Here is a 20,822-nt window from a genome sequence, read left to right as displayed (position 1 = left end):
CCCCCTAAAGTATGAGGTCATTTATCGAGTGAAATGCTTTATCAGGAGGATCTGAAGTTCTTTCAATGCTGGGAGGAGACCTGTAATAAGATACAATACAATACATTATTTTTCATACTGCTTTCATGATCTAGCTGAGGCGAGCATTCCCATGCTCAGCTTTATAAATTCATTTTTCTGTACATAGAACAGACAATCGTCTGATGGTAGACTGATAATTTTGATGAAATTATCATCCTTTGGGTAGGATGATTATCTGCTGCAATGATGTACATGTCAATGTTTTTATTTTTCCTGAATATATATCGCAGCCCGGATGGATGAAACTAGATCCGAGGTCTTCAATCTCGTCCGATCTTCACTCTAAGTACAAGTCAATCCATGTGAGAATTGTTCTGAAGTCGAACATGGAAAGACATCGCTTGATTACCGGCCAATGAGGTAAACCGTTAACAAGCGCGAGAGGAATCACCGATAATGATAATGACCCTCAAGGTACTGCAGTACAATTCACGTGGTGTGAATAAAGGACTTGGCGTCGAACACCACGCAAAATCTTTCGGTCAAAGGTCATTGATGTATACCTCTCGCCGGAAGTGAGAAACTTGCCATTGAGGCATGCAAGCTTCAAAGTACTGAAGGGGTTGTTCCTAGATCAACTTCTTCGATAATGAGCTGATGTCGACAAGAAGTGATCCGCCAAAGGAGGGCCTTAATGAATCCCACATCAGTGACATGGAATGGAGCAAATGATTTTGATGGAGGTGAAAACGATCTGATGACATATGATTCAGGGTGGCGGTCATGAAAGGATGAAGGATAATGTATGGCAGTGGATGGGACACGGTTGACTTCTCTGAACGACTTCTCTTGAACATATGGCGACACTTATGCGATGGATCGGTAGCATTACCCCAAATATGGATGGTATGGCGAGACCATGGTGATGTGACCGGTGAATGAAACAACCCAACCCGACTGTGGTATGGAGGAAAAGTGTCATGTTCAAGAGTGACTTGCTACCATCAAAGTTTTCTTGAGTTTCTCCCAATTTTTCCCCAGTCATTGCTGACCAGTACCTCTTTATTTTTGTCAAGCTTGAGGAGGATAACATATGCTTGTTCTATAACTTGCCCTTCGGGCAAGCCCATCGCTATGTTTTAACGAGCCTAGCAATAGTGAAACTCGTTCTCGTCTAAAGACAAGTTTGTCGCTATTTAATGCTTTTAACAAGTCTAACGACAAAGATAACTCGGTCCTTTTCATTTTTAGAGAGTCTGAAAACGTACGTAAATTCAACTCCGAAAGTCCTTTTTCGTCATCTAATCCCTTAAGTCCGAAAAAGTATAAAACAATACAGAAGGGATGAGTTTTCGACAGTTTTAACGAGCCGAACAAAACAAGCGCTCGACCTTTTTGTGCAATAATCCCTCAGGTCCAAAAAGATTAAAATCTAGAGGAGGGATAGCTCTTCCGGTCACTTTAACGAGCTGGAAGGCCGAAACTCGGCAATCTTTTCATATTTTACGAGTCAGATGAAAAGAGCTTAAAGAAGACTCGTCTTTTGAGGAACGAGTGATAAAACGGGTTAGCAGCTGATTCCAGGTACGGGTTGGAATTTTCCAATCATGGCAGTGTCACAAGGATGGCTAGTGAAATCACTCTTCGCAGCTGTTCCTCAAAATGGGTAAATAATCATATGGAGGTGAAGGATCGGCCAATGGAAAAGTGGAGGTGACGGTGCAAACACGACCAAGGCTTTAGTGGCTGATAATGTTACATTCACGGTGGTTATTTACCGAAAGATAGTTCATTTTTTAATGAGCTTAAACGCGGAAAAACACTGCTCAGTCTTATGTTTATGTTTTAACGAGCATGAACTATGTGCTAAAACTGCTCGGATCTTGCGTTTATTTTTTAACGAGCATGAACTGTGTGCTAAAACTGCTCGATAACATGGTCTAATTTTGATTTTTTACCATAACTAGCTTTTCCCTTTTCAAAGATAGTACTATACCTTCAATTACTGCATCAAACTAGTTAGAAATGAATAACATTGGCTTGAAAATGAGATTAAAACCCTAATATTTTGCTTTGAACTACGTAAAAAACAATTAAAAAGTGTTTTTACCTCTCATTTTACCATTTCATTTGAACTTGGTTTGTTGGAGCTTTGGAGGTGCCTCTTCCCCCTTGATTTTCACCAGCTGATTCCGGGAGATTCTGTGGACGATTCTCGGCGCCGTCTGGACCAGGTAGGAGCTAAACCCTAGCTCTTTCTTTTCATGCTTTCCTTTTTGCATTCTGTGCCTCTTTTCCTATTTTTCTGAGCTCCTGGGGTTTCATGAGCTCGTTTTCCTATCAACGTACCCTATGCCTAGCGAAACCTGCGTTGAATGTCAGCCAGTATGAAGGCAGTTTGACATTCAATGCAGGTGAACCACTCCTGAAGGTGCGTTGGGCGAAAAAGAGGAACTTGTTGCACATTTTTTGATGAAAAGTTTTCCTGTTTTGCATCAAAATCAGGATCTTACTCCTTCTCTTGTTTGTTTTTCAGGGATCTTTGAGCAAAATGACCCTTACATGGCGAGAACGAGAGCATGAAGAAGAGGACATGATTGCCCTACATGATCCTGTCACGGTGAACGCGCTGCGGAACTGTGGCCTGCTGAAGTTTCTCTGTATCTCTAGCATGAGACAACAGATCTCTCTACTACAGTATTTGCTCGACGCTTGGGATCCTATCAACCAAGTATTTCAGATTAGGGGCAAATCTATCCGCTTGACCATAGTAGACATTTACTTCTTGACTAGTTTGTTGAGGCGGGGTGCCCCCATTTCTTTTTCAGGTTCGGCCCGAGGGAGTGACTCTGTGAGAGATTATGTCCGCCAGTATTGCAGGGAAGGATCTCAGCCGAGCAGAGATGGCAAGATCGTTATCCGTGAGATCGCTGACAGGTCCCTCAGGTCTATCTTGTATACTATTGGTAGGATAGCCGGTAGCGCGTCTCTTCACGTAGCCAACAGATCCTATGTGCAGCATGCCTTGGAGTGTCTCCAACCGAAAATATTCAACTGGTGTGATGCAGTACTTCTTCAGATGAAAAGTCAGTTAACCAAGGTAAAGGACGGGAAGCTGAAGAAATTTGGGTTTGGTTCTATTTTGACCGCCTTTGCTTTGGAGAAGATACCACTGATGCAGCCACAGTACATTGCACTCGACTTGCCTTCTCTTACTGAACCACGCATGCAGAGATGGGTTGATCACATGTCTAGGCATGCCGGTCAATCTCAGATTTCTTTCACTGATACCTTCTTCAGGTGGTTCAAGCGTCAGGAGATGGTCTATTCCAAGTATCCATATGTTGGTATGGACTTCCGGGGTGATCCGGATTTGGTACTGTCGGACGGCGAGCAGTGGGGCGCTATTGGTAAAATCTTCGACCATATCACTGTTTACTGTTTTTATTTATAATGTCCTTGTGATTTATTCTATCAAGACTTTAATCAAACTCATGTGTGCATGCAGATGTTGGTCCTGTTCATCCAGCATTTCGCCCGAGAGCGCCAGCCGCTGCCCCAGTAGGGGAGACTGCTGGGAGGGTTATTCTTCGTGACCTTGATGTGGCCGAGACCCTTACAGCTGTGCAGGAGCAGGTTGAGAGCCTTACTCTCGGCATTCCAGATGTGAGGATCGACGAGTTACCTTTACAGTTGCAGCGGCATACTACTGGTGTGCCTAGACGATGGACTCGTCTCTTACGCATTATCGCATAGGCTGTGACGTGCTATCATGAGCATCACTAGACTAGGGTGCCCCCTAGCATTTTTGAGTTTTTGGGTCATGTGACCGATTTTGTCTTGGTTACAGAACATTATATGTAAACCATAAACAGCTTATATATATATATATATATATATATATATATATATATATATATATATATATATTGATTTTCAGGGTTTTATTCTGGTTGAGTTATGTGATCCACATGCACAATACTGATGATGTGTTTCTTTTTATAAATGTCGCAAATGTCTATCTAACACATAGTTTGCTAATGAGTCGGTTAATGTGTTTAAGTTTCTGGAAATATACTGGTATTGAATTAAATCAAACTGTCTTTCCAAAATCTTAACCCTTAGGAACATGCGATAAATAGCTGGGTTGCGGACGGAATATATACCATTGAGTTGTAGTATTACGAGTTGTGAGTCTAGCCTGACGATCAGTCGGCGTATACCATGGGTGATGGCATCAGAGAGTAGTTCTATCAACGCGCTATATTCAGTGATGTTATTCGTTGATTGCCCAATACATACACCTTTGAAACTTACTAACTTGCCGCTTGGATCAAAAATGGCCCAGGCTGCGAAGGACAGGTTCCGCGAACTACGACTCGCTCCGTCGGCATATCCAACACATATCTCCAAAAGGTTTGACATCTGCAATAAATGTAAAAAGGTGGATTACTCGACCAAAACAAACACTTTAGCGAAAACAAAATACAACAAAAGCATACAGGTTACTATTTAAGCATAGTAACGCTTGAGGTACAACCCATTACGGGGCTGCGCCAGTGGAATTCCGTCATAATCCATTAACTCGTAGGCTCCTTTTGCTAACACTCGTTTAACAATATAGGGGCCCATCCATAAATAATTAAATTTACCCGCTCCCAATTTATCGGATTCTTGGTCGTAAAGCAAGACCAAGTCACCTTCTGAGAAGACACGGGGTTTGACATTTTTGTCGAACTGCACATTGACTCGTTTCTTATGGGCTTCGTTAGCCAAAGCGGCGTCACGACGGGTTTCATCCAATTGGATTAATTCCAAGAAACAGGCCTCTTCTTCTGAAGTTCCGGGGAGGAGATCAATTGCGAGTTTAAGAGACGAGATTTCACACTGGATTGGCAAGACTGCCTCCAGGCCATACACCAGTTGGAAAGGTGTGAACCCGGTCGCATTACTTACCGATGTTCGGTAAGCCCACAAGGCTGAGTACAGGATTAGGTGCCACCTTCTTTTGTGAACTCCGATCATCCTTTGCAACATATGCTTCAGGACTTTGTTGATCGCTTCAACCTGTCCGTTGGCTTGCGGATAATACGGGGTAGAGCTGTCGTGAGATAGCCCTAGCTTGGCAGCTAATTCAACCATCATGTGATTGCGAAAATGCGATCCATGATCCGTAACTATAGCCTGTGGTACGCCGAATCTGGCGACTACATGATTGAAAAAGAAAAGGGCAGTTGTTTCACCAGTGTTATCTAATGTAGGCATCGCCTCGGCCCATTTGGTAAAATAGTCAACGGCGACTATAATATACCCATGCCCCCCGGTCGAGGTGGGGTTACATGTCATGAAATCGATGCCCCATTTGGCGAAAGGCCCAACAGCAACTATTGGCTGTAAAGGTGCGGGTGGTCTTCTGGTTTTGCTATCAAAAATTTGACAAGCATGGCAACTTCTGACTGCGGTTATGCAATCTTTGAACATGGTTGGCCAGAAGTATCCTGCTCGTAAGATTTTCTGTGCTGTAGCATATCCAGATTGATGCCCCCCACACGCGCCTGAATGACACTCATTCAGGGCTTTTTCGGCCTCCTCATGAGTGAGGTACCTTCTCAGAACTGTATCGATACCACGACGGTAAAGCGTATCATCGACGATCATGTAGTCTTTTGCTTGGTATCGTATACGTTTCTGTTTTGAGTGAGAGGTGTCAGGCCTGAACTTTTGGGTTTGGAGATAAATTATTATATCTCCATACCACTCATTGCTTGTAGATATCAGAAACAAATTCTCGTCCACGATTGATTCCTCAGATGTTTCATCGTTGGACGACGATGGGAGATCGCACAATAATTCTGTGAAAACTAGAGCTTTCTTTGATTTGGATTTTACGAATTCTAGATCAAACTCTTGAAGGATTGCTATCCATTTTGAATATTTGCCCCCCAGCAACTGTCGCGACAATATATAAGTCATGGGGTTGCAATCAGACAAAATGGTAGTTTTCCGAAAGAGGACATAGTGTCGAAACCTTTGTATCGCTTGAATAGCTGCAAGTGCTAGTTTTTCAACATAAGAATATTTACTTTCTGTATCATTTAAGTTTCTACTTAAAAATATATAGGGTGTTCGATCCCATCGACTTCTTGAACTAAAACCATCGCAATGGTCGTATCCGCTGCAGCCAGATACAGGTTAAAATCTCTTTGATAGTCCGGGGCATACATTAATGATGCTTTTACTAGAGAATCTTTCAAAGCGTCAAAGGAAGCTTGCGCCACCTGATCCCAGACAAAAGGTACATCCTTTTTCAAAAGACGAGTATAACCTTTAGCAAGTTCTGCGTAATTTGGAATGAACCTCGTCAGAAAGTTTGCTTTCCCTTGGAGTTTCTGAATCTGAAGCAAGTTTGAAGGTGGAGGCAAATTTATGATTGCCTGAACCTTGCAAGGGTCGAGACGAATCCCATCTTTGGAGACTACAAAGCCAAGTAAACGACCAGAGCTGACGCAAAATACACATTTGTGTGGATTGAGTCGTATCTTGTAGTGTTGGCAACGTAGAAATATCGCTCTTAAATGCTGCGGATGATCAGTCCGCTTTCGCGAATGAGCCAGAAGGTCGTCGATGTATGGTTGAATGATGTTCTTGATGTCATGGAAGGCGTAATTCATTGCCCTCTGAAACGTCACCCCTGCGTTCTTTAAACCAAAGGGTAATTTTCGATACGCGAATGTGCCCCATGGACAAATGAATGCAGTCTTTGACTGGTCCTGTGGGCGGATATTTATTTGATTATACCCGGAGAATCCATCCATAAATGAAAAGATTTCACATCAGGCGCATTCATCAATTATCTGGTCGATGAAGGGTGTAGGGTAGTTGTCTTTTGGACAAGCTTGATTTACATCCCTATAATCGACACACACTCTAATTGTTCCTTGTTTTTTCATAATAGGGACAATATTCGATACCCAATCGGTTAGAGGAACCGGGTAGATGAAACCAGCATGGAGAAGTTTTTCAACTTCCGCCTTAATTGCAGCGGCTTTCTTGGGGTGCACCTGCCTGAGCCGTTGTCTTACCGGTTTGACATCTGGATACATCTTAATTTCATGTTCAACGATACTCGAGTCGATACCTAGCATTTCATCATATGACCAAGCAAAGACATCTCTGAATTCGCGAAAAGGAGCATTATATATTTCCAGTTCTGAAGGAGAACAACATTTGCCAACATAAATATTCTCTACAACATCTGCTTTGGTTGAGATATTTATGGCTATAGTCTCTTCAATATTGGATAGGTTTCGCTCGGAATCCACCGTGTTTACAGTATTTGATAGGAATTCAAAGACTGAAGGATGATAAAGGTCATCCTGAGTATCTTCTTCACAATCTGGAAGAAGGGAACGATGGTGGCTATCATTCCATGGTGCCCCCTCAATCAACATTGATTGTATGATTCCTTCGTCGGTTCCATGCACTCGCGACCAAGGATCCAAGGGGGTACCATATTCTCTACACCTATCTACCCAAATGCATGATGAGCGTTGATTTGGGTTCGCCTCCCATGTTAGAAACATTGATTGCTACAATATTTCTATTGGGCTTGGGGGCAAAACCATTGCATGATCCATGTCAATATCGTCTTCTGAAATCTTTTGCGCGGAAGATATCATGTTGCAGGCTCCTACCAACGCTACTTCTCCTATATAGATTGGAGGTGGAAGTGCGAAATTTCCCATTAATGTGGGGTCTTTCAGTAGGCCTACTCCGATATTTTGAAGCGAATGGTTGCTTCCATGGATCATGGGAATGCTTCCTGTAACTTGTGAACCATTAGGGAGGAAGTTTTGTTGGTCGACGATTGTAATCCCCCCTTGAAAGGGGAATGCAATCTTTCTAAAATAGGTCGACACAACAGCTGCCATGGCGTAGATCCACGGTCTTCCTAGTAGGATGTTGTAATCAAGATTCCCATCGATGACTTCAACATCTATTTCTACTATTTTTCCCCCTAGTTCAACCTTCAAGTTATTTAGGATACCATATGGGGTATATGTCCTTCCGTCGAATGCTTTTAATGTTGTCGAAGATTGCGACAAGGTTGGAGATCCTAAAGTTTTCCAGCAACTCATCGACATAATACATGTAGATGCCCCCTCATCAATAATTGTTCAATGAACAGTTTTGTTGAGGGCTTTCACTTGGATAAGGAAAGCTAGTTGAGCTGGTAACTGAGGATTGTATCCTTTATGGTCAAAGGATACAAGATTGGAATCCTTAGGATCAACCCCACCAATGGCTGATAACAAAGCCTGCCTTTGGGATGGGCAATTTTGTAGTACTTCAAGAGTCGACATAGCGGATGGCGATTGGGCCAAATCTTCCACTATGTTATAATGCTACGCTGCTCTGGCGCGAGGATTAAATGTCGACTTGTGTACTACTCCCTTTGGTGGTTTTATTGTTAATTCAGGAATGACGGGTGGTACAACTTCTGTCGAAGTTGTTGTCGAACTGCTTGGTTGATCTTTATCCTTGCCGTTCGACAGCTGCAGATTCCCGTAATCTTTGTTCCTTGTCGAAATCAAAGCATCATTTTGTTGCTTGGAAATCGACAACATAATCACTTGCGACGGGGAAGCATTTCCACTATTAACCAGATTTTGTCCTAGATTTGGAAACGGATCAGTTAACACAGCTGAGGTTTGCGAACTCTTGAAGAACCTTTTAAGCTCAGCTTTGTATGGACATTCTTTCGTCCAATGATCCTCATCACATATCTAACACCCCGAGGGGGGAGGTTTCCTATTTCCAGGAGGGTTTGAAGAAGTTTTTTCAGGGGATGACTCACCCTGTTTCTTCTTCTTCCCTTTGTTTTGCTTCTTCATGCTCCCTGGTTGTTTGGTTTCTTTGCCTTTATCTGCTGATACGGCATTTACTTCCGAAGCAAGAATTTCTTCTTTTGCATTTTGATCTGAAATCTTACGGGCCTTCTTGGAGTTGGCCTTTGTCGATTTCGCGTTTGTCGTGCCAATCACGCCATCGCCGTCATGAGAGTCATTGTTTGATTTAGGAGGAGGAGGAATTGAGAATTCCGGTCTAGGGGTGTCAGGTATTTTATCGTAGAGCATGCCAGACTGAGTGTAGACTAAGTCTAGATATTGCGCACGAGCGATAACTTGCTCTTCCGTTACGACTCCTCCCTTTTGCCACATCTTCCATTATAGCAGGAAGTAACGACTTGATAAACCATTCAGCTAATAGCTGATCGGGGACGTACGTTTTTACCATCCTACGACGACGTCGCCACTCATGTATATGATCAGATATGTGAGTGGCCGTCGTCTGTTTGAAGTTGGTTAAGATTTCCGTTCCCGTTTCATACCTTATCGGTAATTGAAAATGGGTCAAGAATGTCGTGGCTAAGGTGCTGAAATTGTCGAATGAAGCTCTAGGCAATTCAATATACCATTTTGCTGCTGGACTCGTTAATGTCCTCTGAAAAAGGCGAAGCCTTATCGAATCATCGTTTAGGGTGTTTGATGAACACCATGGATGAAATGTCATCACGTGATTTGATGGGTCCTCACCTGGATTTCCATTAAATTTAGGAATGTCTGAAGGAAGTTTGTGAGGAATCACTGGCCACCAAGGGGTGTAAGCAATTGGATCGTTTGTTAACCGGTGTCAATCGGGTAACTCTAAAGTTGCCACGAATGGTAACTGTTGATTCAGGTTAGGTGAAGCATACCCAGGATACGATGGGATTGCCTGAGCAGTTGGCCTTTGCATACCAACATAATGTAATTGATGTTGGTATGACTGATACGGTTGGTGGACATGACCACTGTAAAGGGGTTGATTTTGACCGTTTTGAATGTACGGTTGTCCACTGTTCGCAAAGATCTGCTGCTCATAACCTTGGTATACTTGTTGGAATTGTGGTTGTTGGTATTGCACCAACCATGGTTGCGAAGCCATGTTCTGTTACGCTATACTAACCATTGGACCAAGGTGTGGGGTAATTGTACCCGTTTGGACCTGTGTCGCCCCACCAGTAGGCGATTGTGGTAGAGTCACAGGGTCAAGGGGCTGTTGCATTACAACCTGAGAAATCTGAGGTTGACATACAACAGGCAACGTTTGAACTTGCGACACTGTCACAATAGCCGGTGTGGTCGGGATGTTCGACATAGGTACACATTGTTGCATAGAATACACAACCCTTGGTTGTTGAGGTAGCATAGGTACCCAACCACTTGATGTAACTCCAGTATAACCTGAATACTGTTGTGAACTCCCGTATGGATATCCTCCAGGAGGGGGTAATGAAAGGGCATACTGCCCCCCATACGGTGGCAATCCGGAACTCAAGGGGATTGTTTGTCCTTGGGGACTGGATTGCCCAAATTGACCTCCAAATGGATCAATCTGGCGAGTTTCAACATAAGAGTTGCCGGATATTATTCCGGAGGAACAAACTGGAACGGACCACACTGTCGAAATAGTCCCTGGGTGGACTCCTTCTAGCGGTTGTGAGCTAGTCGGGACAGATGGTATGCCGGCAAACATTGTCGGAGTGACGACATGGAGTTCTCCTGTCGCTGTGTCATTCGACATAGTCCTAGATGTTGACGGTTGTTCAGACATTTTGAGTCTATCCAAGAGATTACCTAGCGATTCTACAGGAACTTCCACTGGTGATAGACTAACTTCTGATGTCGAAGGAAATAGAGTGACCCCGACTCCAAAATGTGTTGGAGTACTTGCTTGCGGATCTTCTACAATTTCCTCTATCACAATCAAACCAGGTGGAAGGGGAAGACCGTCAGGTCCGTAAAATATTTCTGGTGCCGAAGAAGGGGTTGAATCAACAGCGACAGATGTTTGAAGAACAAGACTCTCTGAACCGGTTACAGATGGAACTGGTTCAGTAACACAAGTGTTTGTTCTCAGACTAGGATCAGTATCACTGTCCCTCTGTGGCTGTTGAACTTCTTCTGTAGAGGTAGGGTTTCTAGAAATGTTTGGAGTAACCGAAATCTCAGATGTTGTTGGAACACTTGTTCTAACTTTGATAGGAGATTTCGAACCGGTTAAACGAGTTCGCTTTGTACGTACTGTTTTCGATTCCGGAGACAAAGACGGTTGACTCGTAAGCCTCCACGAACGACGGGGTTTCAATTGACTTTCTTCCACGATTGCAGATTACTCGATCAAACAAAATACAAAAAGGGGAAAGTGTGTTTCCGAATTAAATGAATTTTTTTGACGCTTTAGACACAACTTGCTTTTTCAATTTTAAAGAGTCGAGAAAAAGCTAAAGACAACTCTAGTCTCCTTCGTTGTTTTAACGAGCCCGAAGTGACAAATGCTCGGATGGACTTTTTCCGTTATAGAGTCTGAAAAAGGCCAAAAGGAACTACTCTGGAGTTCTAGGTAGAGGGTGTGCCAAACTTTTCGCAAAACCGCAGAATACTTTTTAAGGTACAGGTGGTCAATCTTCCTGAATGCTGTGTTTAGTGCATTGCGATCAGTAGGGCGGCCGACACGGCTTCCTAAGGATAAAGGTTTTATGCCTATAGGGGTCTCCCAATGTATACTCGATGGTACGTGGGAGCACAATCCGTACTGGCGCTATCGTCCCTCAGGAGGAATCACCCACCATCAGCGAGATCGACAGTCACCAGGCTTTACGACGCCGAAACACGTCTCTAGCCTAGACCTCTATGTTGTGCGTTAAGTTACAAAGCGTTGTTAAGTTCATTCAATTTATTTTAGGTTGATCTTTCTTAGAAGTTTTCCTTTTGGATCACCATGAGATGTATGATATAATTCCTAAATGCAGTCTAAAGATGATAAGCAAGCTTTTATATCTTTTCAACAATGAAAATCCTAGCTACAAAAGGAAAAGAAAGACACCATCTTTTCTCAAAGAGCAATCAGCACACTCTAAATGCACTTTTCCTAAATCAAGCATGGAAACTATTAAGATGCAAATGCACAATGCAGGTGTTTGTTTTCTGCTCTCTTAATATTGATGCCTAAAAAGAAAGTTTTTTGTACAACTTTGAATTTGCTTTTAAATGAAAAATACAAACAAGTTTACTTTTTCGAAATTAGAAAGGGTAGAAGAGAATACAACACTTTATGACTTTCAAAATGAACACTTGTTTCGACACTTAAAAGAGACAAACTCAAACCAAAAGCAAAAGTAAATGTATAATCAACTGTAAAAAGCCAATGAACTCTCTCCTAAGATCACAATCAACAGATCTAAATCAAGGGCTACAGGATGACTATTTCACTCTTGCAAAGGAAAACTGTAAATGACGCCACAAACACATAAAAACACTCACAGTCTTTTTGTACAAAAGGAGGCAGAATTTAAGCAGAGAAAAGGGGTTATCAGATAGGTACCTATGCTGGTTACAGGCTGCAAAAAATCAGAGATCAAAACAAGGCAAAACAGAGCAGAGAACGCCAGCTGCACAAGGCCTAACTGGATCAGCGCACCCCCAACACAGAGGTTTTGGCATTCAGCGCAGGTAGCCTTCACGAGACCTGCGTTGAAATGCAAAACCTCTTCACAGAGTCTGCGCTGAAGCAGAAATGAGAGTTGTTTCTGGGTTCTGGGTTACAGTTTTCTATTTAATCTACAGTTTCAGGCCAAATCAAAGCAACAAGCAAGGTACAATCAAAGGGATGCTTTGAAGGAGCACTAAGATCTATCACAAAGGATCATCAAACCATTTGTGAGTCCATTGTTCAGATCATAGACAAATCCAGTGATTGGATCAAAGCAGCAGCTGTCTACTTTGCATCTGAGAATAGCAGATGCAGTTCGATTGTTGCTGTTGAGTCTATGAAACAAACAATGATAGAGACACAAATAAAATGACTATACAGATCTCCCCAGCGGAGTCGCCAATTTGTTGTGGGGAAAAATGCCTATGCAGGACGATCCTATCCACCTAAGGTGTGACAGTGCCTTAGAAACAAACAGAAACAACTATTCTAGTATTCTTCCTTTATGAATTAAGAATGAAGAGAGATGGATGGACTAACCGGTGTCTTTCGTTTGTCCCTCGATCCGGTTTCTCTTCTCTTTGAGGGTTCCCAGCTACTTGCCTTCTCGCTCGCCCAGCTTCAACAGGTTCCTGCAAGATCACAAGAAGAGAACACTACACAAAGACATAGATTCATATTCATAACTAGTTCAGGATTAGAAATAAACCAAATACAATAATGCAATCATACATCAAAGACACATCAGCATATAGGAGAAACCAAGATAGCTTTATTGATGAATAACAAGGTTCAGGAGGAGATACAACCAAGAGGGCTCCAATCCAGCATCTCCTTCCCAGCAAATGAAATTCCTATCTTCACCCCCCTTCAAAGCATTAAGCACCCAATGATTCCAATCTCAAACCAACAACAAGTCTTTGCAATAACAAAATTCCAGTCTCCTGGATCTCATGGAGGAGAGATCCATATATAGATGTTTGGAGAGAGGATGAGTCAGCTTGAGATCTGACTAGTGTCCTCTCCCTCTGTTAGTTTTTGCTTTCACTTGGAGACCAAGAGCCTCTTACTCATCACTAGTCGAATTCATTGAGGCAAGTGTCATTGGAGAAGATTCTGGAAGCTTCCAGGGTCTTTCCACCTCGTTGAATGAACTTGCCATTTGTCACTTCCCGCTCAGCGCACCCTGGTAGTGCTTCTACCTGCATTGCAGTGCACCTAGCCAGTGTAATCTCCGCATTTCAGCGCAGACAACTAGTGGAGCCTCTGAATTGATCCTGAATTGACTTGTTTTTGAGCAGTTTCTGGTGGAGAACTTCTGTGAATTGCTGTGGTTTGTTGGCCTTGTTCCTCTAGGGGTAGGAACAACATGTTTAGGGAATTTGGATCCCTTAGATTATGGACATTTCATGCTTATAGTTGTAAGGCACAAAAATGTCTATAACACCAAGGGTCCTTGGACCACCATTACGTTCATATGAACAGTTTTCCCTCTCAATGTTATGGGCACATTGGGAAGGATCCCTAAGGGTCGACTAGTTCCTTTGTCAAAGCCTGTTAGATTTCTCATCTCAGGCAAAAGCGATGGAGAACCAAGCGCTTTCCAAGCAGTCGAGGAAAGGATACTCACAAAAGCCCCTTCATCTATGATGGTACCGGCCATAACCATTCTATATATTTGAGCAATGATTCGGAATGGTACACTAGCCGGTAAACGGGGTCTGCCTAGTTGGTTCCAGTCAAAGGAGACAACTAGGTTGCTTGGAGGTGGGACCGAATAGACGACCGGGTACGACTCTGACGAACTTCCTTCCTGCGGTAAAGGAATGGGTAAATTTCCCCCATGTTCATCGGAGTCTGTGCTTACGAAAAGAATTTGGACGGTGTCATCCTTGTTCTCTTCGGTGACTGTATCATCTGAAGATGGAACCTCTGAAGGCAAGACCGGGTCAACTGCCACCTCGACCTTTTGACTTTCGTTTGGTATGGGTTCAGATGGTTCGTCTTCAATGATAGATGCTTCGGCTGGCCACTTGGGCGGGCCAGCCGGATTTTCAACTAGTGACGGACTCGGCAAGAGTTTTTTTATATCCATGAGGAAGTCGTAACGGTGAAACCAGATGATCGTCCAAAACTCGTTTAGCCTCGTTGAAGAAGGGACAACGGTGGACGGCATAATCGCCTTCGCGCAGTTTACAAGGAAATCTATACTTTCCTTTTTGTCCTGGGGCTTCACTTTCACTAGTCGACGGTGTGTTTTCAACATGATCATCAGAGGTTGATGACACCGGGTTGTGCAAATGGGGAGACCAGTCCCTTAAGATCCGAGGGATGCAGGGACAATCTCGATGATAGTGGTCTCCTTTGCAACTGACACATGGCGATTTAGGCCTGGTTAGTGCAGTGTGTGGATTTTCACTAGACGATGCTTGGTTGCCCCCTTTCGCTTTTGGCTTCTTCTTCTTCTTCTCTCTTCTTCTTTTCCTTCTTCTTCTCAGGTACTTGATTTTTGGCTTTACTAGCCCCATCAAGCGAAGAGGAAGGAGGAGAGGAAGAATTGGAGGAAGTAGAGGGTTGGGGAGTAACTCTAGATTCGTCTAGTTGCTGATTCGATTGTTCAGGAATTGCGATGTTCTGAACAATAGAGGTTGAGAAGAGCCATACGGGCAAGCCGATTGTCAGTCCTGGAAGCGACAATGTGGCCATATGAGGCGCACCAACATCTCCCCGAGAGGAGAAGGGACTAGGATTTCCTCCAAGGGGAATTCCTTGGTTGGTGGACTCCATTTTCTCAACCTAAGATCAACGTAGGAAAGGGTGATGATTATTCCATTTAAAATAAATTTTAGACGCTTTGACACAGCTTGTTTTTTCAATTTTAAAGAGTCGAGAAAAAATGAAGATGACTCTAGTCGCCTTCGATTTTTAATGAGCCTGAAGTGACAAGTGCTCAGATGGACCTTTTCCGTTAAGGAGTCTGAAAAGGAACGAAAGGGACTGCTCTAGAAATCTAGGCAGAGGGATTACCAAACCAATCGCAAAACTGTAGAATACTTTTTACGGTACGGTAGTCAATCTTCCCGAATGCTGTGTTCAGTGCATTGCGATTGATAGGGCGGTAGACACGGCTTCTTAAGGATAAAGGAGTAAGCCTATTGTGGTCTCCCAAAATATACTTGACGGTACGTGGGAGCACAAGTCCGTACTGGCACTTATCATCTCAAAGTGGAGGAATCACCCAACCATCAGTGAGAACAATAGTTACCAGGCTTTACGACGCCAGAATACGTGCCTAGCCTAGACTTCTAGATGTTGTGCGTTAGGTTCCAAAGCATTGTTAGATTCATTAAATTTATTTTATAGTTGATCTTGCTTAAGAAATTTGCCTTTCAGGTTCACCGCGTGATGTAGATGTACAATTCCTAAAATGCAATCTAAGATGATAAACAGTCTTTTATCTTCTTTGTGCAATGAAAATCCTAGCTACTAAGGAAAGAGAGACAGTATTCTTTCACAAAGAGCAAAGAGCACACACTATATGCACTGTCCTAAATCAAACCAATCAAACAGTCTAAATGCAAATGCACATGCATGTATTTTTTTTCGACTTTCTTAATATGTGAATGATAAAAAGAAAGCGAATGCGCAAATCTGAATTACTTTTCAAGCGACAATTACTAACAAGTTTTTTTTTTTTTTTTTTTTTAAATCAAAATGAGGATAATGAGACCACTTTACGATTTGGAAATGAATACTTGCTTTCGACACTAGAAAAACTACAAATTCAGATCAAATACAACAGTAACAGGGTAATCGACTATCAGGAGCAATCAGACTCTCTTCTACGACTGAAAACAACACTTGCGACACTTTCAAATCGAGAAATGACAGTACAACTACGTAACTTTTTTGCAAAGGAGAACTGAAAATGACTCAATAAACACACAAAAACATTTACAATTCTTTGCACAATGGAGGCGGAATAACAACAAGGAAAAGGGGTTTCAAACAGAGATATACTGACTACAGGCAACAAAATTCATGAATAGAACTGAAAAGAATGAACACAGAAACAAAAACTGAGGAACAATGCCTAGTCTGATTAGTGCACCTGTAACACAGTGAACTTGAAATGCAGCGCACCTACTACACTCAGGAAGTGCACTGAATTTCAGATTCACAGAACAGAGCCTGCATTGGGCCAGAGACGAGACTTTGCTTAGGTTCTGGGTCACAATTTGTTGTTCAGTTCAAGGATTTTGGCCGAGCAAGTGGTAATCAGTAAATCAACAATCAGGGGTAGATCTAAGGAGGTTACTAGAGCTACCACTAGGGCAATCAGAGAGTTTGTAAATCAGTTGTTTAATTCATAAACAAAAACCGGAGATTTATTGAAGCGACATTTATCTACTTTGTATTTGCATAGAAAATGCAGTTCAAAAGCTACCTGGCTCGACTTCAGGCTCCGTCTGTAAGTATATAAAACAAACAACAAGGAAGATAAACAAACAACCTAGTCGCTCCCCAGTGGAGTCGCCATTTTGTTACAGGGAAAGTGTCTACACAGAACTGCTTATCCCACTAAGGTGTGGTAGCTACCTTAGAAACAAACAAAGTAAAGCTACTTTTGTTTTTCCTTTATGAAATATAGATGAGAGAAGAACAAAGGAGACCAACCTCTGTCTTGCGCTTATCTCCTAGTTCGATTCCTCTCTTTCCTGATAGTCCTTCACTACTTGCTTCCTTGTACGCCTAGCTTCACAGAGTACCTATAGGATTAGAGTAGCATAACACTATACAAGAACATGGATCTATAATCATAAACAATCTAGGATCATATGTAAATTGACCATACAAATGCATAAAACATAAATGACACAAGAGTATGGAGGAAAACTTGAATAGCTTTTATTGATAATCAAGAAAGAGCCAAGGGGAGTTACAACCAGTTGTTCTGACCCAGCATCATCCTCTCAGCAAGTAAGCCCTTCTTCACCTCATACAAAGCTTAGATCACCCAACACTATGATGTTGTCTCAAGAAACCAATAGCAATTCCTTACAAGATGCAAAATTCCAGCCTCTGGATCTCTGGGATGAGGGATCCATATATAGATATCTGTAAGGGAGATGAGTCAGCTTGTGATTTGATTAGTGTCTTCCCTCTCATAGTTCTTGCTTCCACTTGGAGATTGATGATCTCTTACTCATCCTTGGTCGAATTCAGAGAGGCAAGTGTCACAGGAGAAGTTTCTGGAAGATTCCATGCCTCTCCACCTCGCGGAATGACACTGCCATTTATCACTTCTCACCCATCGCACCCCATAGAAGGGATTTTTGAAATGAAACGCACCCACAGAGTGTACTTAGGTGAGATGCAACGCACTTTTCCTATGGAGCAGGTGAAATGACCCTGTTTTGACCAGTTTTGAGCAGTTTTTCATGGAGAACTTCTGGGAGAAGCTGTAATCAGTTGACCTTGTTCCTTTAGGGGTTATAACAACACTTTTAGGGACTTAGGAGCCCTTGGTTTATGGAAATTTTATGCTTGGGGTTGCAGTGCCCAAAAATGTCTATAACACTTCTTGTAAGTGTGCAAAACATTGGACTTGTGCCAACATCCCCAGTATCCTGTTGATCTCATCATACTGTTGTTGTGCTTCCCTGATTTCTATGCTCAACTGTTTCAGAGTAGGATCCTCCTGCAGTATATCCTAGAGGCCCAGTGCCTGAGTGAAGAGCATGTTTCACCCTTGAACTGTGAAATCTAGCTGGGCCATGGATTCTATAATTACCTCACCTCTTTGTTCCTAAACCTTTGGTGGTGCGGTCAGCTACAACTTCAACTACAGCTCAGCTATCTACATCCGTAGGTCGAAAGTCACCTTGTCAACCTTCTCCTTTGAAGTGTGCACTGTAGTAACTAATTTCCTTACTTGCATCATCGAGTATACCCAGCTTAGGTACATATTTGTAGGTCTGCTCATTCGCTATGACCAGGTTCTGACATTATGTCTACAACTCCTCCTGCTCCTTTAGGGCCTGATTATTTTCTGCAAAAAGTCACTGGTTGTTGACTTTGAACTCATTGATAAAAGTAGGTGCATGATGTTCTCTTATTTTTAGCTCATCAGTGACCTCCTGATGTAGTGCATGAAGAGACTTGAGCGGTAGTGTGGCAAGGTTGAACACCATAACTTTTACTGCGCGAAGCACCACGCGAGCCTCATCCAACTCCACATGAACTGACCCTTCAGGTAAAGGAAAGACTCTGATGTCCTGAGGCCATTCAATCTCTGATAGTGCACTCCTTCCCTGTGTTAGGCTTCCTTTCGCACTGCTCACCTTCTCGACATCCGCCTAAATTCTGTTAGCCTGGATATGTAGCTTGCGCAAATCTTTCTAGACGCTCCCGAGCATCTGCATGTATTACTACTCGAATTGTTGCAACACCTTTGTCATTATGTCCCAATTTTTGTCGCCGATCTCATTGAGATTGCCCTCTATTAGCACCATGGGATCAACATGCATATGCTTATCATACTTTTTTTTCTTTCATTACCCACCTTTCTATTCCTCCATGTGTCTCTTCAAGATGAAAGGCGTGGTTTTCTCCTCACTACCACCTCCTCCTTGCTATGGTACCTCTTGCTCGTCAGTGTGGTGGGAAGCAGACTTCGCTCTTTCCTCATAATCCTTATGTTCTTTCTTTGCCTATGTTATGGCATCATGCTACTCCTCCATATGTGCCTTCTCTGTATCTTTTATAGCAACCTCCTTCTTCTTTTGCTCAGCCAATGTGTGCGCAACCTTCTGAGCGGCGTCCTTCCACTTCTACGTAGCAGATCTTTCTCCGCCTGTGCTTGTTCCTACATCTAACTCCATAGACGTGAACCATTCCTATGGCAAAATCTCCAAAAATTCTTGAATATTTGTATCCGTCACCATATAAGGCAACGAGTGCCATTTCTGCTCAGGGTCTTTGTGTGCTTTGATCGAGACCCTGTGAAAATTAGCTTTGAATTCTGCATAGGCTAATAGTTGCATGTACAAGGTGGGAGACAACCTTGGTCGCTGGTTAACCACCATGTGCATGTCCATATCCATCAAAACCCAAAAGATCTTTGTCAACTTAACATGATTTGGATCTTTTGAGGTCCATAATGAGGAAAACCGTGTTGCCTCAGGAAATTCTTCTTTGTGCGGAGGAAACTGGCTATCCTCACGTAACCTTCAAGCAACCAAAATAATCGAAAACAATAGCCAAGCATAATGGAATGGCCTACTCTCTTCCTGGGCCTCTTGGTAGTTTGTAAGGAACTCTTGACATAGATACTGGGCCCAATTGTACTGAACCCCCTTCACACGCTAAGATGCGAGTGACATTTTCTCATTAATTTTCTTGCTAGAATCTGGGAAGCCAACTGTACTACCAGGTCTGATATGGACATGATGGAGTACCCTAGTGAATTTTTTATCAGACCAAAATCCTTCTTCATCTTATCTGCCAACTCTTTTTCTTGGTTTTTCCTCCAAACTCTTTGGCACGGTTCACCCCTTTGTAAGATAACTTAGTGATCCTCTGGATCAACATGTTGGTGATAGGGATAGGCTCTCCTAGCCATAGGCACCGATCATGCACCAGCACGAGGAGCTGGTGCACACAGATCATATTAATGAGGGAACATTGATAATGAGGCACTAATAGCAGATTGAGCAACCCTAAATAGTCAACTCCACGGACCCACTTCATGGGCTCCAAATTTGTAACCCCCATGTCCTCATAGTAGATTATCTACATATACTTATGAGTTTCCAAGTGCGGAAACTTTGTATGGTCTACGAGGTCCCAATATTCCATTTTAAGCAACAGAATGTGCACCAGCCTAGGACCTGTTGATGTCCCAAATTGCCCTATTTTTACCCCATTTCTATAAACATTAACCTCTGTTTTATCTCAACTTAAACCTCTCTTTCGTGCACTAGTCCAAGATAACTACCTATTGCTGCATCTGCTTCATATTTTACATTAAGATTTATTAGAGTGCTTTATTAATCATTTTTACATAGATTTCATGCTTATTAAGTACTTCTTGTAACTTATGATAATTTCCTAGAAGTAATTGAGGAACTTAGTGTTAATTATGAGTTAGTATGATCAGTGTAGGTAGATTCCTGCACCGCCACGATGATTGACCTGAGATTTCTGTGAGCTGAATCTTTCCACGCAGGTGTTTTGATCCATGACTCTAAGTTTGGTTGCTGATT

Source organism: Pinus tabuliformis, chromosome J (assembly GCF_031772625.1).
Source record: "Pinus tabuliformis cultivar Carrire ecotype Pingquan chromosome J, CPIR1, whole genome shotgun sequence".
NCBI lineage: Eukaryota > Viridiplantae > Streptophyta > Pinopsida > Pinales > Pinaceae > Pinus > Pinus tabuliformis.
The sequence above is the reverse complement of the archived record's forward strand: the minus strand, read 5'-3'. Positions refer to the sequence as shown.